The sequence below is a fragment of the Schistocerca nitens genome, chromosome 11 (assembly GCF_023898315.1).
Source record: "Schistocerca nitens isolate TAMUIC-IGC-003100 chromosome 11, iqSchNite1.1, whole genome shotgun sequence".
Classification (NCBI taxonomy): Eukaryota; Metazoa; Arthropoda; class Insecta; order Orthoptera; family Acrididae; genus Schistocerca; species Schistocerca nitens.
The window spans coordinates 10,593,914-10,615,574 of NC_064624.1; the positions used below are offsets into that span (position 1 = coordinate 10,593,914).

The 21,661-nt window shown below is 42.8% G+C and overlaps 1 protein-coding gene across 4 annotated transcripts in view; it reads left to right on the forward strand.

The window, feature by feature from the left end:
• The first annotated feature begins 7,033 nt into the window (after nt 1-7,033).
• LOC126213045 (poly [ADP-ribose] polymerase tankyrase-1-like) overlaps nt 7,034-21,661 on the forward strand; it is a 149,387-nt gene continuing 134,759 nt past the window's right edge. For all 4 annotated transcript variants that reach the window (XM_049940618.1, XM_049940620.1, XM_049940617.1 and 1 more), the window contains exon 1: nt 7,034-7,132. The gene's annotated coding sequence lies outside the window, so the exon portion shown is untranslated. The remainder of the gene's footprint in view (nt 7,133-21,661) is intronic.

The following is a 21,661-nucleotide window of genomic DNA, read 5'->3' on the forward strand; positions in this document are numbered from 1 at the left end:
ACACAGACGACGACCAAAACGGAGCCTGGCCCCATCGAAGCAGAAGAGAGTTTGATGTCCTGGGGGAGCACGATGGGGGCGGGCCTCGATTGTCCGCCACATTCTCAGGATCTGAACACATGGGCCTCCTTTTTGTGGAGCTGTATTAAAGACAAAGTGTGCAGCAGTAATCGCAAAACTGTTGCTGAGCTGAGAACAGCCATACAGGAAGTTATCGACAACGTCGATGTTCCGATACTTTAGCGGGCCATGGAGCATTTCGGTATTCGTCTGTGCCTCATCATCGCCAATGATTTATATTTTCTGTTTATATTTTGTAATTTCTCCTCGGCATTCCAAGAAAATGATGTCTCCTTTGTGCTTTCATCGACATTGTCGGCGTGCCTGACTATAAATACAGAGAATACAAACTAATTTGATGCTTTTTCTCGATGAAAAAAGTTAAATACTATCTGCTTGATGCCTTCGCCGGCACCGACGTCATGAACCACGTGACAAAAAAATAGTTCATGTTTGTCTCAGTCTTCTTGATCAATGCTCGTAAAATAATTTAAAATCAATTTTCCTCTTCTTCGGGGGAAAACAAAACTTCATTCGTCAAAAACAAAAATCTCCCCCTAACAACCTAAATCCGAATACCTGTAGTGATGTTTACATGTTGCATAAAGTGTGTGCACTCCGTTGTTTATAACTATTTTATGTCTTTTCTTCGTATAGTGCAATAATTGTCACCCAGTACATCGACCAAGTAGAACAAAATCCGACAACAAAAATGTCCACGACAGATAAAGGTGTGGCCGAGCTGCCGCCACAGTTTTCCGAACCGGTGTCAACAAGTGTTTGCGGCGTTCTGCGACAACTGGGCCGTCTGTCTTCCGGTCATTACTTCTGTGAAATACTAGAGAACGTAACGCTTCCTTCTGTTCGTCAGAGTTTCTGGGGGCAGAATAATCTACCAAGATGACCGTTCTCCTGTCGACACAGGGAACTTTGTGAAACACTGGTTTCAAATGAACGGAGACGTTGAGATGTTGGACTGTCCTCCCAACGGTGTCGACTTCAGCCCCATAGAGAACGTATCACCAGATATGGAGAAAATTATGAGGTGTGGATGAACAGCACCGACAACCAAGCCAGCACTGTCCGAAAGCAGTTCGTGACGCATTGGAAGTGTTGTCACAGAATAACACTTTCATCCGGAAACTTGTTGCCTTTCGAAAAAAAAAAAAAAAAAGGTTCAAATGGCTCTGAGCACTATGGGACTTATCTTCTGAGGTCATCAGGTAGCTATAAGTTAGAACTACTTAAACCTAACTAACCTAAGGACATCACACACAGCCATGCCCTAGGCAGGATTCGAATCTGCGACCGTAGCGGTCGCGCGGTTCCAGACTGAAGCGCCTACAATCGCTCGGCCACATCGGCCGGCTGCCTCTATTCCCTGGCGGCTGAATGTAGTTGTAGTGAAGGACGGATATTGGACAAGACACTGAATTATTGCGTTGTTTGTGACAAATGAAGTTCTGTTTTCCATCGAAGAAGAGGAAAATGGATTTTAAATTATTTTACGATCATTGATCAAGAAGACTGAGACAAACATGAACTATTTTTTTGTCACGTGGTTCACGAGGTCAGTGCCGACGAAGACATCAAATAGATATTATTTAATTTTTTTCATCGAGAAAAAGCATCAAATTAATTTGTATTCTCTGTATTTATAGTCAGGCACGACGCGAATGCCGATGAAAGCTCAAAGGAGACATCATTTTCTTGGAATGCCGAGGAGAAATTACAAAACGTAAACAGAAGTGGTGCAAGACCGAGATGTAAACGTAAAGTCGAGAGTTTAAGTCCACAGCATCCTCAGTTATTTACTTATGAATGCTTTAAAAATATGAATGCTTTATTAATTCTCGTTGCCCTCCTAAACTAATAATTCGTATTTCGAAATAAAATTCACGAAAGTAACATGAGTCGAACCCCCTGCCTGCAGATTAGAAACTGACCACCTTTACCACTACGCCATTGTACCAATCACATTGGCTGCACTTCCGGAATTGTATGATATGATTTGAGAGGTCACAGCTGTTCCATGAAAAAGGAGTGATACAGGGTTCAAATGGTTGAAATGGCTCTTAAGCACTATGGGACTTAACATCTGAGGTCATCAGTCCCCTAGAACTTAGAACTACTTAAACCTAACTAACCTAAGGACATTACACACATCCATGCCCGAGGCAGGATTCGGAACTGCGACCGACGCAGCAGCGCGGTTCCGGACAGAAGCGCCTAGAACCGCTCGGCCACAACGGCCCTCAGTGATACAGAGGAGAGACAAAATAATGTGAACACCTGTACGGATTGAACCTCCATTTGCCTCTAATACATCTGCGATTCGAATACTGACATATAGTGACTGTAAGGTGTCCAGTGGAATGTTATGGCGCTCTTCGATCAGAACCTCTTCTGACTCCCGTACTGCCGAGGGAGGCGCAAATCTGCTCCGGAGTCTGCGCTCCAATAGCGCCCACAGGAGTGCGGTAATGTTCAAATCCTGGGACTTTGTTGGCCAGGGAAGACGCTGCAGTTCAGTTGCATGTTCCTCACACCACGACTGTACTATCCTGGCTGTGTGAATGGGTGCGTTATCGTCCTGAAATGTGGCATCATTGTCGGGGAACAACATTTGAATCATGGGTGGGACCGGTTCATGTAAAATGTTGACATAATCGTTGGCTGAAACACGGCATTTGAGAGTAATGATGGGACCGGTAGAATACCATCGTATGGCTGCCCACGCACTTCTACCTCCATGCTTAACCGTTGGAATCAAGCAACCAGGACTGTAGGCCTATTTTGCCGTTCTCCAGACGTAAACACGGCCCGATGTTGGAAATAACGAAAATGTTGACTCGTCGGTCCATATTACGCGTTTCCACTGATCAACCGTCCAGGATTTATGCCTCTTTACGTTGGTTGTCGTCACTAATGGTTTCGGTATAGCAACTCGTCCACCAGCATTCCCTTTATGGAGTTCTCGGCGGACAGTGTCGATAGATACGTGGTCTGGAAGATGGCTATTGGGCTCTACAGTCACTTTTAGCCGGCTTAGCTTTGCGTTGTCTTGACAATTCTTGTTAGCGTATAACGATCTCCGTTATTTAGTTTTGATTTGCGCCCACTATTACGTTTACACTATGATGTCTTCCCATGTTTTGTGTTGGCTGCCATGACGGTTGAAACAATTGCTCTTGAAACATTCAATAAGTTGGCTGTCTTCTTTGCTGATGCTCCAGGTAATCGGGCCCCTCTCTGGAACTCTGCTAGCTCTTTCATCCCACGTCGACCACGGTCTCTGAACGCAAATACGAAGGGTGCTCGACCTGCACCGGTGCCCGGTCCGTGCTGAACACGCACAGTCCAGCGCTACGCGTGCCTTACCTGCGTTGTAGACCATGAAACACAACCATGCCATTAATACCACTCCGCACATTATTTTGCCTACACATGCATATCAAGAAAAAACAGCACAGTGCGTCTTCGACGCAAATGCAGACAGTCCATCTGACTTTGAATTCCACGGAGTCACGAAGAACACCAGCTAATTTAAAGTGACACTGTAGATATTCTGCTACGTTTCATTAGGTCTGCTTGTTTCGGAGATGCCGTGTGTGGGAGAGCGATAACTTAATAACTGCTAACGCAATTGTCATAAAATTTCGACACAGCAATGGCAAAGTTACTCGTGTGGCAACTGCTCTTGAGACAATAGCCTGCGAATCTTTGAAACATAAATTCTATCACCATGGTTGAAACGTATCAGGAAGTGCTGTTGAACTGTGTTGCTGTTATTGTGGTCTTCAGCCCAAAGACTGGTTCGATGCAGCTCTCCTGTGCAAGACTCTTCATCTCCGAGTAACTACTGCACCCTACATCCCTCTGAATCTGCTTACTGTATAGATCTCTTGTTCTCCCTCTACGATTTTTAACCAACACGCTTCCCTCCAGAACTAAGTTGTTGATCCCCTGATGTGTCAGAATGTGCCCTATCAACCGATCCCTTCTTTTAGTCAGCTTTTACCAGAAATTTCTCTTCTCCCCAATTCTATTCAGTACCTCCTCATTAGTTATGTGATCTACCAATCTAATCTTCAGCATTCTTCTGTAGCAGCACATTTCATAAGCTTCTATTCTCTTCTTGTCGAAACTGTTCATCGTCCGTGTTTCACTTCCATACATGGCTACACTCCATACAAATACTTTCAGGAAGGACTTCCTGACACTTGAATCTATACTCGATGTTAACAAACTTCTCCTCTTCAGAAACGCTTTCCTTGACATTGCCAGTCTACATTTTATATCCTCTCTACTTCGACCATCATCAGTTATTTTGCTCTCCAAATAGGAAAACTCCTTTACTATTTTAACTGTCTCATTTCCACACTGTAGCAGCTAGAACCGCTCGGCCACTTTGGCCAGCAGTAGCCGTCCAAAACTGTTTACAGATGATGCTGTCATTTACCGTGTTGTAAAGTCATCAGATGACCAAAATTGCAAAACGATTTAGATAAGATATCTGTATGGTATGAAAAGTGGCAATGACCCTGAATAAAGAAAAGTGTGAAGTTATTCACATGAGTACTAAGAGAAACCCGCTAAATTTCGATTACGCGGTAAGTCACACAAACCTGAAGGCTGTCAGTTCAGCTAAATACTTAGAGATTACAATTACAAATAACCTAAATTGGAACGATCACATAGATAATGTTGTGGGTAGAGCAAACGAAAGACTGCGATTCATTGGCAGAACACTTGGAAGGTGCAACAGGTCTACTAAAGAGACTGCTTACACCACGCTAGTCCGCCCTATTCTGGAGTATTGCTGTGCGGTGTGGGATCCGCATGAGGTGGGGCTGACGGATGACATCGAAATAGTTCAAAGAAGGGCAGCTCGTTTTGTGTTATCGCGAAATAGGGCAGATAGTGCCACAGACATGACACGTGAATTGGAGCGGCAATCATTAAAACGTTGCGACGGGATCTTCTCATGAAATTTCAATCACCAGTTTTCTCCTCCCATTGCGAAAACGTTCTGTTGGCACCCACTTACATAGGGAGAAATGATCATCACGATAAACTAAGAGAAATCAAGGCTCGCACAGAAAAATTTAAGTGCTTGTTTTCTCCCGCGCTCCGTTCCAGACTGAAACGGTAGAGAGACAGCTTGAAGGTGGTTCATTGAACCCTCTGCCAGGCACTTTATTCTGAATATCTGAGTAATGACGTACGCTGCTAAATCATAACGCCAAACCACCGCTGATTATACGCCATATTGAATTGACTATGAACTATTCAAGTTTCGTCGAAGAACGATAGGAAATAAACAATTACCGCTGTTCTTTATTGCGAAAAAGCGGTTCGTGAGAATGATAGAAGAACCTTTCCTTGCTATCGCCTGAATTAGCAGGCTTATTGCTTGTTTGGTTTAATTAATTAATAGAATATGAAGTAATTGGTATAAAGAATGCTTTTTCCAAACTTTCTATAAAAGAAAGTCTGCTATCACGACATTGCTTTTGTAGAGTTACTTTATTTATGACTGAACGTTTCTAAAACTGAAGACACTCGTCCGTGCTTTGCACTTATCAAAGATTTGCTCAACAGTATGTGAATAGCATCAAATCCACTAACACGTCACCGAATACACAATACAGTCCCACTATATGCCATTTAATCCCTGAAAAATTATCCACGCTCGTATCTTTAAGAAGCCAACGGCTTAATTTCTGTCGCACCCGTAATCGAGCCAATAAAGGAGTGTTTATGGCCTACCACCCCACCGTTGTTGCTTGTCTGTCATCAATGACAGCCCCACGCAAGCGCAGCTGCTCTCCTTCGTTACGTGCAGGCCATCGGCTACTTCGTTGTCCGTGTTGAAAGGGAATGCCTGAAATCATGTCTCCACAGCACACTCTTGACTCTATGGATCGCGGAATGTTGATTTCCCTAATGATTTCCGATGCGGAAATTCCATTCCACGTTCAATGTCAGTTAATTCCCATTCTGCGGCAATAATGACGTCGGAAATATTTGCGCATAAGTCACCTGACTACACACGAGAGCTCCGCCGATGCACTTCACTTTTATACATCGTGCATGCGATACGACCGCCATCTGTATTTGTGTATACTGCTTGTCACCTCAGTGTATTTTATTGTTGAATTCGTTCGCAGTACTGACAAGGGAACCTCCCCATCGCACCCCCCTCAGATTTACTTATAAGGTGGCACAGTGGATAGGCCTTGGAACACTGAACACAGGTCAGTCGAGAAAACAGGAAGAAGTTGTATGGAACTATGAAAAAAATAAGTACACTTGGCGAATGGGTAAAAAGATTCTTCTACCTTGCCCTATTTAGCTTTTCTTGTGGATGTGATAATCACTCCCAAAAAGTGATGAGAACATAAGAGTTTGTCACATAAACTACAAGAAATGAATGCAAGTTTCACAGTCGCTCAGTTTTCCCTGTGCTCTGTCAAAACATATGTTTTTAATGTTTTCAAATTTTTCCGTGTGTAGACCGTCAAATCCTGCATATGTCCAAGCAAATCTGAACATGTCCTGGAATTTTGGATTTTGGATTTTGTGTGAGTGCCTCAACTTTGATAATTGTCTGAAAATAAAAAATTAAAATTCTTAGTCTAGGGAAGACTTGAACCAAGGACCTTTCGTTCCGCAGCGGCTCACGCTAACCACGGGACCACGGCGCTCCTGGGCTCACATCGTCCTTGATACTGCATATCTTGCTCATGGACTACTCAGTTTGTATATTTTGCTTATTTTTTTCCTAGTTCAACACAACTTCTTCCTGTTTTCTCGAGTGATATGTGTTCAGTTTTTCAAGGCCTATCTACTGTGCCAACTTATAACAAAATCTGAGGGGGGTGCGATGGGGAGGTTCCCTTGTGAGCGCACAGCCGTTTCGCAGTTGTCTGCGAGTCCCGGTTGGGCCGCGTGGCGGCAGTACTGCAGCGCTGGCTGTTCTACGTCGCAGTTCGTTGCAGGCGGGTCTACTTGCAGCATATTGAAGTTGCGTGGTGAATCGGGGAAGTACTTCTGAGGACATACAGCGGTAAGTTAGCTCCGTATGTGTGTCATTTTTCTCACGCGTTTGTGTCTCGCTCAGTTCAGTAATTTGCGAATTAACGGACTAGACAACAAATGCTTTGATACAGATAACTTTCTGCGACAGCGTAGTTACTTACTAGCCTGATATTTAGTTCGATGATTCTTTGTAACGAAACTCACTGTGTGCTTTTGTTGGAAGTATTATTGTCAAACTTGCATTTGTTCCTTTTAATTCTAGGTTAAGTTTATGAGGAACTACGTGCTTGATGTTGCAGTATGCCATTGGAAAATACATTGACATTTTTAAAACGGTAGCGTAACCACACTGACAGTAATTTCATGTCATAAGAAACTGGGAAAAATGTTGGACTCTTGAAAGCTCTTTAACTATTATTTTTTACAGTGAGATGTGTTGTTCTTCAAAGATTATGCAGCGATGTACTACCTAGACTGGTTTAACCGCCTGTCAAAATGCGTAACGCATTTACGTTTGTAGCTTTTAACTCTGCTTATGGACTCTTCGTTGAGGTAAAAACGTAGTTGGTAAGTGATAAACATGTGCTGCTTCGCTCACCCAGTTTGCCGTCGACGGATAAAAAATCGTCAAGAGTAAGTTTTTGTCAAAACACTGTAGGGCGTCTGTTACTGTCGCCTGTTTTCGAAGGACGTTAGGTTCAGTGGACGTCATACGACTGTTCGGCCCAAGTCTGTATGTAGTAAGTAGCTTTTAGTTTGCCATGAGGCCTACACCGTTTAGTAGGGTAGAGCAGTGAATGCTTTATTAGTTTGTTGCACATGCGAGTTTGCACTAGAAATGTTGTGCTTTCCACTATAATCCATCATAAGACTAAACAAAACAAACGCGATGATTGGTCAGAAGCCGGCAGCACACGTACACTGGTCTCGTTACGCTCTTGGAAGTAGGTCCTCCCACTTACGTATTAACTGTATTATTACTAAGTTGCGTTAAGTGAAACTAAGACATTCAAATGTATTAACAGCTACAGACGTTTCTCTCAATCGCGCTTTAGCGACGTAGTTTTTATTTCAAAAACTGTGTACAGTCACTGCCCCTGCACTGTTGTGCTCTGATTGTCGCGCTGATAATGCGCAGTATGAAAATGGCCGAGGTTGCTTTCTGTTCCGTGGTGAATCACGCGTGAGCAATACGGTTAAAAAGTGCCGACACATAGGCTGTTCTCAATGTTTTCCATAAATTTACGGAGATGATCGGCCTTGAAGTTTTCCCGGCGACTGTGTGTAGTACAGTTGATTTATGAACCCATATCATACGTGTAGCGCACTCGGTAGCGTAACGGAATGAATTCACATGCTGATTAGAAAACTCATCATAATTTCTTATGAATAATGCACGTCGTCTTGTTTCTAATAACGTATTGGACGAGAAATTCCTGTGTTCGTTTCAAATAGAAATACAAATTCTTAATTATTGGTGTTTTATGAAAGACTTCATAAGTTGCTTAAATTAAGCAAACATAACTATTTTTTCAAGGCAAAACTGAAAAACCAAATCCTCTTTACTTGGACTATGTGCATAGTTTTATACCGCTTTAATTTTTTAAGGCAAAACTGAAAAACCAAATCCTCTTTACTTGGACTATCTGCGTTTTATACCGGAGAGGTAGAGAAGTATCGTAGAAACATGAAACAACAATAATTTTCATAGCATCGAGCACATCATACAAATGCATTTTTTTGATTTGCTACTGTACCATTACAATGTGAACCCAACAGAACTGATCTGGAGCCAAGTTAAGAGATTTGGCCCGAGAAGTAACATGACTGTTTTCTGCCAGACGATGTACTAGAACTAACGCACGCAGCTTTTTCACACGCCACTGCCGAACGCTGGCGGGAAATAGAACGGCTCGTCATAAAAGAAGAGAAAGTGCGGCGCCTGGTTGGCTTCGAGGATTGTGTTGATAGGCTCGTTATCAACGTAGCAGGTACACTTCCAGAACTGAAATGTATTTCTCGGTTTCGGATATGGAAAGAGCTGAGAGATTACCAGACGACTAATTAATACCTTCATTGGCTTCAGTATTCAACAGTACGGTGAAATCCTTGCAGTATGCTTTTGCATTACACACAGTTCGCTCAGAAAAATTACCTCATATTTTCATCACTTGTTGGTAATTTGAAGACTATGTCAGGTGCGAACGAGTGCATTTCATGCTTTCCGTCTGGTCACCTAAGAAGCGCGCGGTAGTGCTGGAGATCCTCCGAATATTATTTCGTCCTCATTAAAAATTAAATTACGTTCGAAGCCATATTGCTTCTTTGCTCGTCTCTTTTTACGTCTGAACTGCAACTGCTCTCAGCATTGCAGGTTAGTTGGACCGCTGGTTGGGCAGTGGTGTCCAAGTATAATGCGCCAGTAAAGCTGTTGTCCCGCATTATCACTCATTCTATGTGCGTGCAACACAGCGTAAAACGTGTCCTTAGATTAGATTAGTACTTGTTCCATACATCATGAGTACGACACTTCGTAATGATGTGGAACGTGTCAGGTTAATAAAAGGCGTCTATACAAGATATTACATTATACAAACTATTACATGACACTATTTTTAATTTTTTCTTTTTTTTGTGGCGGCTTGGGAAAGTATCCACTTACTATATCCAAAAATTCATCTAATGATTAGAAGGAGTTGCCGTTCAGAAATTCTTTTAATTTCCTTTTAACTACTATATGGCTATCTGTCAGACTTTTGATGCTATTAGGTAAGTGACCAAAGACTTTTGTGGCAGCATGATTTAGCCCCATCTGAGCCAAAGTTAGATTTAACCTTGAGTAGTGAAGATCATCCTTTCTCCTCGTGTTGCAGCCATTTACACTGCCATTACTTTTGAATTCGTTCGGATTGTTAATAACAAATTTCGTAAGTGAATACATTGTGAGGCTATAGTGAAGATCAGTAGCTCTTTAAATAAGTGTCTGCAGGATGATCTTGGATGATCTCCAGCAATTATTCTCATTACACACTTTTGTGCTGTGAACACTCTTTTACTCAATGATGAGTTACCCGAGAATATGATGCCATACGAAAGCAGAGAGTGAAAATAGGCGTGGTAAGCCAATTTACTGAGATGTATATCGCCAAAATTTGCAATGACCCTAATAGCATAAGTAGCTGAACTCAAACGTTTCAGCAGATCTTCAGTGTGTTTCTTCCAGTTCAACCCCTCATCAGTACATACACCTAGAAATTTTGAATATTCTACTGTAGCTACCGATTTCTGATCGAAGTCTATATTAATTGTGTCATTCCATTTACTGTGTGGAACTGTACATACTGTGTTCTGTCAAAGTTTAATGAGGGCCTATTTGCAGAGAACCACTTAATGATTTTCTGAAAAACATCGTTTACAATTTCATCAGTTAATTATTGTCTGTTGGGTTTGATAGCTATACTTGTATCATTGGCAAAAGGTACCAGCTTTGCATCTTCGTGAATATAGAACGGCAAGTCATTAATATATATTAAGAACAGCAGAGGACCCAAGACCGAACCTTGCGGCACCCCCTTCTCGATTGTTCCCCAGTTTGAGAAATCACCACTTTTTTGCATAATCGAACTCGACTGTACTGGTCACAGCTTGGCTTCCGCTCCACGTGAAACGAAATGCAATGAGATTGAAGCAAACGCGGAAGAATACATGGCGTAATGTTTACATCAGGTTTATTCTTATGGTGAGCAGATTATAGTGTATATTTTCTACTTACGATCTTCAGCTGTTAATTGTATAGGGTGGCGAAGACAGAAATAGTTCTTGTAAGTGTAAAGGAAAGGCAGTGAAATTACAGGAACAAAAAGCTGAAATGGAGTTACCAATTATTTACAACGAAAAATATAGTAAAAATTAATTTGTAGTAGGTGCTGTGAATCCTTGCAAGCGTCTAAGCGTCTTCAGATACACCTGGTGTAAAGTCCGGGTATGGTGACGGCAACTTCACAGCCGACGTTGTCTTTCAGTTCCTCTATTGTGTGTGGATTTGTTTCATAGACCTTGCTCTTCAGTTGTCCCCACAGAAAAAAATCGTACGTTGTTAGGTCCGGCGAACGTGGTGGCCATTAATGTTTGCTAACAGTTCGTTCCTCTGTGAAGACATCGCCGACTCGTTGCAGGGGTACTTTAGACGGTGGCACGTCGTCCCATCTTGCTGGAAGACGCAGTATTGCCGCCCGTATTCAGTGAGTCGAGCTCAAAATGTATCAAAAATTAACATGTATGCAAACGTGTTTGAGGGTATTGTCAAAAAATATCGGTCCGGTGATGCGCGTTCCTGTTAACAACGCACCAAACGGCGAGTTCTTCAACGTGGAGTCGCTGCCGACATAGAATGGACAGTAGGCTCGTCCGTCGCCCGGTGCCTCGTGTGCTGTAAATTCACGCTCATTACTCAAGATTAAATAGAAAGGGTCAAACAACCCACAGTTGGTGTTATTCACAAGCCACGTACAGTAATCTAAAGTGCCTTTCATAAGTTTGGGACAAGAAGAATAGATTTTATTTACTTCGAGAAGTAACAGATAAACAATTAAACGTATTATGTTTGTTATTCCAACAAAAAAATGGCTCAAATGGCTCTGAGCACTATGGGACTCAACTGCTGAGGTCATCAGTCCCCTAGAACTTAGAACTACTTAAACCTAACTAACCTAAGGACATCACACATCCATGCCGGAGGCAGGATTCGAACCTGCGACCGTAGGAGTCGCGCGGTTCCGGACTGAGCGCCTAGAACCGCATGACCACCGCGGCCGACGTTATTCCAACAGATAGAATGATATTCACAGAGCAATAAATTGGACATTTTACTTCATTTAATAACTTACAAAATACAAATAATTATGTGAAATAACTTAGATTTCAATTCGCAAATGTTTTGGGACAAAGTGCAGAAATAAACCAAAAACTAGGAAATAATGAGGAATTAGTACTTTGTACTTCTACAGCGATGTTGTACCACTTGTCAGCCGTTTTGACATACTTTGTACAAGCTTGTGTAAGTACGAAATACTTAGATTTTTCCCATTCTTCTTGTAGTCGTCTCCTGAGTTTTTGTTTACACTGTATGGGGACTTATCGAATATGTCTTTCTAACGCATCCCATAAATTCTCAATGCAGTTCATGTCCGGATTTTGTGGAAGGGATTGACAACTTTTGGACAGTTGTACAGGAGCCACAAAATGGCGGGGGGGGGGGGGGGGCTGACTTTGCGACTGTCTTGTTCTTGGGTGTTCGAATGCTGAGCAGTAAGCGACCAAATGACAACCACCTACAAGGTACTTCTGCGAGAGTAAAGAGTAAAATCTCCAAAATAATTATATTTTATTTTGTTCTTAATGTATTATTAACATTTTACAGTTCATTTCAAAATTGCTGTTCCCATACCTTTCTTTCTTTTTTTTAACTCCTGAAACTCTGCGACCACGTCAGTCGAGCTACACTTTGAACAGTAAATCCAGCAATGAAAATGGGAAACCATAATCACACATTGTCACTGCATGTGCAGGAAACACACCCTGCTCTTCTTCAATGGATACAGCCTGTCCACACACTGTTGCACGATGTTTCCCATGCAATTTGTTCATGAGGATATTTGTTAGTTGCTGCATGAATTGAGACTTTCTTGTCATGAATTTCGTTAATGGCATTCGCGAACAAATCCTAAGTGTAGCTGGCACAGGAACAACCACCTTCGACTTTTTATACGTCCGTGGGATCTTCTGCAACAGTCTCATCGGCAACAAATCAGTATTATGAATACCGATACAGAATATTATTGGGCAGTCACCCAGAGCCTTAATGAAAACCTGGCACAAAGTCAGCCTTGCAGCTTTCAGTTTTTAACAACTTTGGCCGATGTGCTAAAATCGCCACTGAGAGAACATTGATATTGACATCAGACTGATGGATAATGTAGCAAAAATTCTACGAGCTTTGTCCGGAAAATATGTATAAAAGTTGAATGATAACTTTATTTTACAATTATTCAGGTATTACAATATGGTCTCCTTCAAAGTACTCGCCCTGAGACGCGATACATTTCCGCGAACGCCGTTTCCACTGTTGATAACATTGCTGAAAGTCTTCAGTTGTGATGTTATTCAGTTGCCGTGTCGTTTCCGCCTTGTTGGCTTCCACATCTCCCAAGTTTTGCATTTAGGGAACATGAAGAAGTCACACGGGGCTAAATCGGGTGAATAAGGCGGGTGGTCTGTCACGGTCATTGAGCTTCGGGCCGAAAACTCGCGCACAACGAGCGACGTGTGAGCGGGCGCATTGTCGTGATGAAGGATCCACCTGCCCTCTTTTGCCAACTCCAGTCGAACTCGGGCCACACGAGACGTGTCAGAACTTCAACGTAAAAATTTCCGTTCACTCTCTGGCCGGGAGGGACAAATTCCTTGTGAACAATGCCCCTAGAATCAAAGAAAACAATCAACATTGTCTTCACATTGGACCTTGATTTTCGCGACTTTTTTGTTCTCGGTTCTCCTGCTAGTTTCCATTCCTTGCTTTGAGACTTGAGCTCCACATCGAATTCGTAAAACCAGGACTCGTCTCCAGTGATGACTCGCTTGAGAAAGTCCCCTCGTTCCTCTGCTTCCAACCAATCCTCACTCTCTTTGCTTTCTAATCTAGCGTCAAGAGCTTCGGTACGATTTTCGCACACAATTTCTTCATTTCAAGCTTTTGTGTCAGGATTTCGTGAACGATTGTTTTGGGGATTGACAGCAATCATTCTGACTGGCAATCTGCGGTCTTTAAGAACACAAGCGCGAATTCGTTCAACATTTGCATCGGAACTCGATGTCGACGGGCGTCCTGGGCGAGGGTCACCGTTCTTCTCGGCCATCCCGGAACCTTTTTAACCTCTTGTTCACGGTTGGTTCCTTCAGAGAGTTGTCTGCGTAAACCGAACACTCGAAAATCTCACGGCCATTCTTGCCTAGATTTGCAAGAAACTTGATGTCGACGCGCTGTTCCTCAATCAGAGAGAGAGCTCCATGCCGACGGCAGGTGAAAAAAGTTGACTGTCAACAAGCTGCCGCACACTCCCACCTTCACGCAGAGTGCTCTGACTCTGAGCGTCGATGGGATTGATTACAGCAGTAGTCAACTTGTAACATAAAGACATTATTCAACTTTTATACGTATTTTCCGGACAAACCTCGTATAATAAGCAGAGTTTGCTGATATTCTTCCTTCCGTGAGACACGACAGAAAGTTTCCGACAAACAGGCTTCCAGTGCGAAGCGCTCGGCCTGTTGCAGACGGTTTGATGGGACGACTGCAGATGGCAGCACTGACCAGCGAACTTTTAGGCATTACACTTGGCTTGGTGGGGACATTCCCGAATTGTAGGACGCATTTGCTCGAATGAAGCCCGGCCGGCACGGATTCGCCTGTATGGCGGATTACGCTATTCTGATTGCAAGTTCTGTTAACATTTTTGGGCGGGCTAAGCCCCAACCAAAAGCCTGTGAAGAGCTTCGCCACTGAGGGCTTTAAAGCTCTAGGCAGGCGGGCTGCGAAATCCCGGCTGCGACAGCCGAAATGTTACCTTTCGCCCCATAGGGAACGAAGATCGGTGTTATTCAGACTCATTTCACTAAAATTATTTTCCTGCAGTTTTATTTGCTCGTTACAACTTGACATGCATAGATGTTGGAGTATACGGACAATGCAGTGGAATCATGCGTTTTTAAGCAATCAGTTTTCCGTCCTATAGTGAGTAACATCGGCGCTCCGACATATCGTGTAGCCAAGCATTTGCTTCTCTGATGAGTCCACAAGTAGGTCGGTGTGTACATCGTATCACGAACTCAGCTGATTTTTTACGTCGTTTGGAGGGACTGCAGTTGAATGAGTGATATTTTAGTGAGTTTCGATGTGGTCTCTCTCTTCACTCGTGTTCCTCTGTCTGATTCGTTGCGGTTAATTGAGGCCAGGTTTGGTGCTGAATTAACTAATCTCTTTCGGCATGTGTTGACATCCACTTACTTTTTATCCAATGACCAGTATTACTAGCAGACACATGGAGTTGTGATGGGTAGTCCGTTGTCTCCAGCGATCGCAAATTTGTTTATGGAAGACTTCGAGGAAGGTGCATTGGAGTCGGCGCCTTTGAAACCCGCCTGTTCCTTTAGATATGTTAACGATACTTTTGTTGTTTGGCCTCATGGCAGGGAGAATTTGAATGCCTTTCTAGAACATCTGAACTCCATCCAGCCGAACATTCGTTTTACGATGGAGCTGGAAGAGGATGGTTGCCTTCCCTTTCTTGACGTGTTGGTTAGGAGGAAGGATGATGGATCATTGGGGCATGCAGTCTACAGGAAACGTACTCACACCGACTTGTACTTACAGGCTAATAGTTGTCACCATCCGGCTCAGTGTGAAGTGGTACTTCGTACCTTGGTACATAGGGCACATGTATTTTCTGACGCTGAGACTTTGCCTGCTGAGCTGTCCCATCTTGAAGTTACATTTCGTCAAAATGGCTATAGTGATAGACAGATTGAACGTGCGTTGCGCTATCGACCAACTGTACATCGAGTAATTGATGACAATTCTGACACCTAAGTCTACTGCCTTTTTGCCTTTTTGTAGGAAACACGTCCAACAAGATCGGTCGTATTTTACGGAAATACGATGTGAAATGTATGTTCCGACCTCCATCTAAAATTAGAGCACTTTTGAGTTCCGTTAAGGATGATCTTGGACTGCGTAAGGCGGGTGTATATCGTATTCCTTGTAGCTGCGGCTTGGCATATTTTGGTCAAACTATCAGGACCGTCGAGGACCGATGTACTGAGCATAAACGGCACACACGATTACAGCAGCCAAGTAGATCTGCGATTGCCGAACATTGCTTGGATACTGGTCACCCCATGTTATACAATAACACCGAGATATTGGCATGCACGTCCAGCTATTGGGACAGTGTCATTAGGGAGGCAGTTGAGATTAAATTAGCGAGCAACCTCGTTAACAGGGATGGAGGTTTCTGTTTAAACTCTGTTTGGAATCCTGCTCTCTCCCTTGTCAAAAAACAGAGGGACAGAGTCAATGCTACCTCACCTCCGAATTCATAGTCCCACTATCGATAGCTCTGATAGCATCTTTGGTGGCACTAGTGTTCAGTGTGTGTGTTATCTTCGCTGCATCAGTCCGAGAACCGAGGTTTTAAATTTGCATGTACGCCGCCTGTCCGTTGCAGTTGCCTTGAAAATGGCGGAGTGTTCTACCGCCGAAATATCGGCGATCGCTGAAGGTGTTACGTTTCTGATATCCCGGAAGTTATTTGGAAATTAAAAACCCATCAATAAAAGTATACGGAGAAAAGCCTCATATCAGACAGTGGAGTGCCATTGTTGTACATCATTGTTTGAGGCATTTATCGTAACGTAAGGAAAAGAAAGGAGCGGTTGAGCCCAAACAAAGCAGCAACTGCCCTCAGAAAGACCTGCGCGGATCCACAAATGATAGTTATGCATCTGGGGGGTGAGTGAAGTGGTGCTACAGTACTACACGATAGCGCGCGCGCCCGCATTCTGCTAGACTGACAAACGCTATACAGGAGTTATATTGGAAAGTCACTCCGCACCCACCTTGTTCAGCTGATCTTGCATCCTCAGATTTGCACCTTTCCCGCTCTCTATCGAACAACCTCCAAGGAACTTTCTTTCCGCATCAGAATGTTCTCCGGACATGCTTCGACGAGTTCGTCGCCTCAGAACCACGTCCTTTCTACACAGCTGCCAAACCGAAAAGTTACCCCAGCGTTGGCAGTTGCAAATAGTGAAAGAGAATATGTTATCGGTGACTAAAGTCTGTTATGTATACCTGTTCTGACGGAAAACGCTACGAACTTACGCATGAACCCAATAGAATGCACGCTTGCTACACTGGAAAATAAGCTGAAAATTTATTATGGCCCAATGGACATTCGAGAGGAAGTTCTGGAAAACTACTGCAGATAGACGTCTGGGACATGTTTTATTAGATTCACCACACCAGTAAAAAGAAAATAAATGGAAATCGTGCTTTACTTTAACGTCGTACAGTTCTGCGATGGCTTTGTTGCAACAAGCTGCGACGTAGTCGCGAAAAAAGTGATCCGTATATGTAATCAGTTTCCTTTCATTTACTTCAATGGTCACAGACTGTTTGACAACAGATCACCGGTTTCGGTCTTTAATGACCATCATCAGATCTGCAGCGAATGGGAAAAGCATAAATACACTCGCAAACTGTATACAGCTTAAGAACAAACACATAGACCATAATGAAAAGTAGTACTGACAAAATTTACATTTGTGCGCTTTAAATATGAAGAGGCACACCTGTTTCGTGAAAACAAAGTCCTAACGTACTGCAGCCATAGTAGCATCGTCAAATGTTAAATGCGGAATCAGCACCAGCATCGCCAAATACATACAGATAACATCACATGCACGAGTCGTGTTGTCGGTAGTACTACTGTTTAAAACAAGCTGCCGTACAGGAGCCACAAGATGTTTGTGTTGTAAGTTGACCAGATGTCGCTAATGTTGGCATACGTTAGTTTTCAATAATTAATTGAAACAGCGAAAATAAAGGGGATACAACAGTTGAAGTCTATACGCTTATAACGTATAAAAGGGATTACAGTAATAAAAAGCAATAAAAGGAAGAACACGACAAAAGTAATATTGTTAAAAAGACGAAGAGTTAAAAAAAACAGTGGTTGACATGTGCTCTAGTGCCAATATTCTAGATAATGACATAAATATTAAACACCGTTGATAGTCTACCCGGTAATATTAAACAACCATAAAACAAATCGCTAAAGGAGCCACAAATGAAAGGAAACATAGTGCTGCACGTAATCAGCCCTGCCTGTTAGCGCTAACGCCAGAATTCCGCACAGCCGGGAAACAGTTGAAGGAACGTGACCGGCAGAGGGCCCCTCCTACCGTTGCAGGAGAAGAATGATAAAATTCCGTATCAGTGGATGATCCACATTAAGTAATTAATGTAGTCTATGAAATGAACAGAGAAGGAACGAGAACATACTAGAGTCATGCGTTAAATGTATGGAAACGAAGAAAATATGTGATGCACGCAATACCAGGTGAACTTACGAACACACTATATATAACAGAGGCGTGCAGTGATTAGGGTCAAACATTGTCAGATGAACCAAAGTAGGCATGGGGCACAAAGTCATTTTGCCATTTAAGCAGTTTCGTTGGTTCTCTATTTTCTGTTTTATAAATTTCAAGCTCCTCTAACAAATTAAGAGCACTGCCTTTTTCCACTCGGTAAAGAATACGCATGCAACTCTCAATGTTTCAGATAAATGCTGTCCCAAAGCCGTTTTCTTTCGTGGCTGGCTGCTTAAAGGGCACAAATGTCAATTTTGTCAGTACTAATTTTCATTATGGTCTATGTGTTTGTTCTTAAGCTGTATACAGTTTGCTAGTGTATTCATGCTTTTCCCATTTGATGATGGTCATTAAAGACCCAAACCGGTAATCTGTTATCAAACAATCTGTGACCATTGACGTAAATTAAAGGGAACTTTGTAGCAACGTAGCTAAATTTCAGGCAAACTCTTTTATTAGCTGTAGCTCCGTAACTAAACATTTGCCGTCGTATGTTTATATGAACTAATTTATTTAGTTTTACTTTTAGAGTAACATATTAAAATATTTGCATATCTTCGCGAATTACCCTGTATATCAGGTGTGGGCCAAGTCTTGCATACTTCAAGTACACGAGTAGGTTCAGCCACGACACACAGAAGCAGGGACATTATTGTGTCAGCAGTATTGCACCAGTCCTGCAGTGTGTTCGTTGCTCGTTTCGTATGGAATTGTTATTTGTATAGCACTGATCGATTTTCCCATTTTCTATGTTGTTGTTGTTTGGGTCTTGAGTTCTGATACTGGGTTGATGCAGCTCTCCATGCTACCCTATCCTGTGCAAGCTTCCTCATCTTCCAGTACTTACTTCAACCTACATCCTTCTGAATCTGCTTAGTGTATCCATCTCTTAGTCTCCCTCTACGATTTTTACCCTCCACGCTGCCCTCCAATACTAAATTAGTGATCCCTCGATGTCTCAGAACATGTCCTACTAACCGATCCATTCTTCTGGTCAAGTTGTGCCACAAACTCCTCTTCTCCCCCATTCTGTTCAATACCTCCTCTTTAGTTATGTGATCTACCCATCTAATCTTCAGCATTCTTCTGTAGCACCACATTTCGAAAGCTTCTATTCTCTTCTTGTCCAAACTATTCATCGTCCACGTTTCACTTCCATACATGGCTACACTCCATACAAATACTTTCAGAAATGACTTCCTCACGTTGAAATCTATACTCGATGTTAACAAATTTTTCTTCTTCAGAAACGCTTTCCTTGCCATTGCCAGTCTACATTTTATATCGTCTCTACTTCGACCACCGTCAGTTATTTTGCTCCCCAAATAACAAAACTCCTTTACTACTTTGTGTCTCATTTCTTAATGTAATTCCCTCAGCATCACCAGACTTAATTCGACTACATTCCATTATCCTCGTTTTCCTTTTGTTGGTGTTCATCTTATATCCTCCTTTCAAGACACTGTCCATCCCGTTCATCTGCTCTTCCAAGTCCTTTGCTGTCTCTGACAGAATTACAATGACATCGGCGATCCTCAAAGTTTTAATTTCTTCTCCATGGATTTTAATGCCTAATCCGAACTTTTCTTTTGTTTCCTTTACAGCTTGCTCAATATACAGATTGAATAACATCAGCGAGAGGCTACAACCCTGTCTCACTCCCTTCCCAACCACTGCTTCCCTTTCATGCCCCTCGACTCTTATAACTGGCATCTGGTTTCTGTACAAATTGTAAATAGCCTTTCGCTCCCTGTATTTTACCCCTGCCACCTTCAGAATTTGAAAGAGAGTATTCCAGTCAACATTGTCAAAAGATTTCTCTAAATCTGCAAATGCTAGAAACGTAGGTTTGCCTTTCCTTAATCTTTCTTCTAAGGTAAGTCGTAGGGTCAGTATTGCCTCACGTGTTCCAACATTTCTACGGAATCCAAACTGATCTTCCCCGAGGTCGGCTTCGGCCTGTTTTTCCATTCGTCTGTAAAGAATTCGTGTGAGTATTTTGCAGCCGTGACTTATTAAACTGATAGTTCGGTAATTTTCACATCTGTCAACACCTGATTTCTTCGGGATTCGCAATATTTCCAACCAGTACAAATGTTCCAAATAAAAATTACTCCTTTGTCAAAAAGATTTACTGAAAAATGAAAACTTTTAAGACTGCTGCTATGGATAATTGATAGTTCGGTTTTTACTCAGTTATTAGTAAAATATTAGGAAGTAGCTGTTATATGCGAGACCAAACAAATGCGGTAGAATACCCGTTATTCGGAACCAAAATACCGATATCGGTTTCTACATGTCGGTTTTTCCCATTCCAACTGGCTCTCCGTGACAGCTCGTATTCTACAGTCACACGGATACTCAGCAAGCCACGGTACGGTGGAAGGCGGAGAGAGAATCCGCACGCAATTCTGCAATCACGTCATCAACACAGATTTTCTGTGAACGTTTGGGCAGGGATTGTTGGTGATGTCTTGATTGGGCCCCATGTTCTTCCACCTGCGCTCAATGGAGCACGTTATCACGATAGGTGGCAATAGGTTTGATGCTACGACGGGAGAGAGTATTCAACGGCTAGAAAAACAGTGTTTTCTTTGCGAAAAAATGGTTCAAATGGCTCTGAGCACTATGTGACTTAACTTCTGAGGTCGTCAGTCCCCTAGAACTTATAACTACTTAAACCTAACTAACCTAAGGACATCACGCACATCCATGCCCGAGGCAGGATTCGAACCTGCGACCGTAGCAGTCGCGCGGTTCCGGACTGCAGCGCCTAGAACCGCACGGCCACCAAGGTCGGCCTTTGTGAAAAAATTAAGCGGTCTGGCTCAGAGGCGTCTGTCCTCTGTCTTGTCCGTCCATTTGTTTTCTGATCCAGGAAGTGCAGTGGTGGACGAAAGTTTTTAATGGAATGCAACAGCAGCAGCAAGAACGAACTTTTGTGCAAAGTGCACGTATTGCGAGCTGAGGACAGTAGTTTTGTAGTAATCTTCGAAAAACTTGGGCCTCACAAAACCATTAGCACAAATATGTTTAGCTCGATCTCAACGGAAATGCCTACAGATACTTTTGTATGGCGTATATCGGCGATTTCAGTGATGGCTCCAGTGATGAATCGTCAGTTAGAGCTGCAAATTGAAAATTTTCGGGAGGCAGTGAGTATTCTCGCTCGTATCAAGGCCGGCCATCGGAGCTAATACGTCACTGGTGGCGTCCAAGTGCTGGCAGGGGCGGATCCAGGATCTCGTTCAGGTTGTGGGGGGGGGGGGGGGGTGGCAAATTCTAATCTCCTTTTACGCCCACGTTTTGAAAATCTTGTAATTACTTTTTCTACATCTACAGGAAT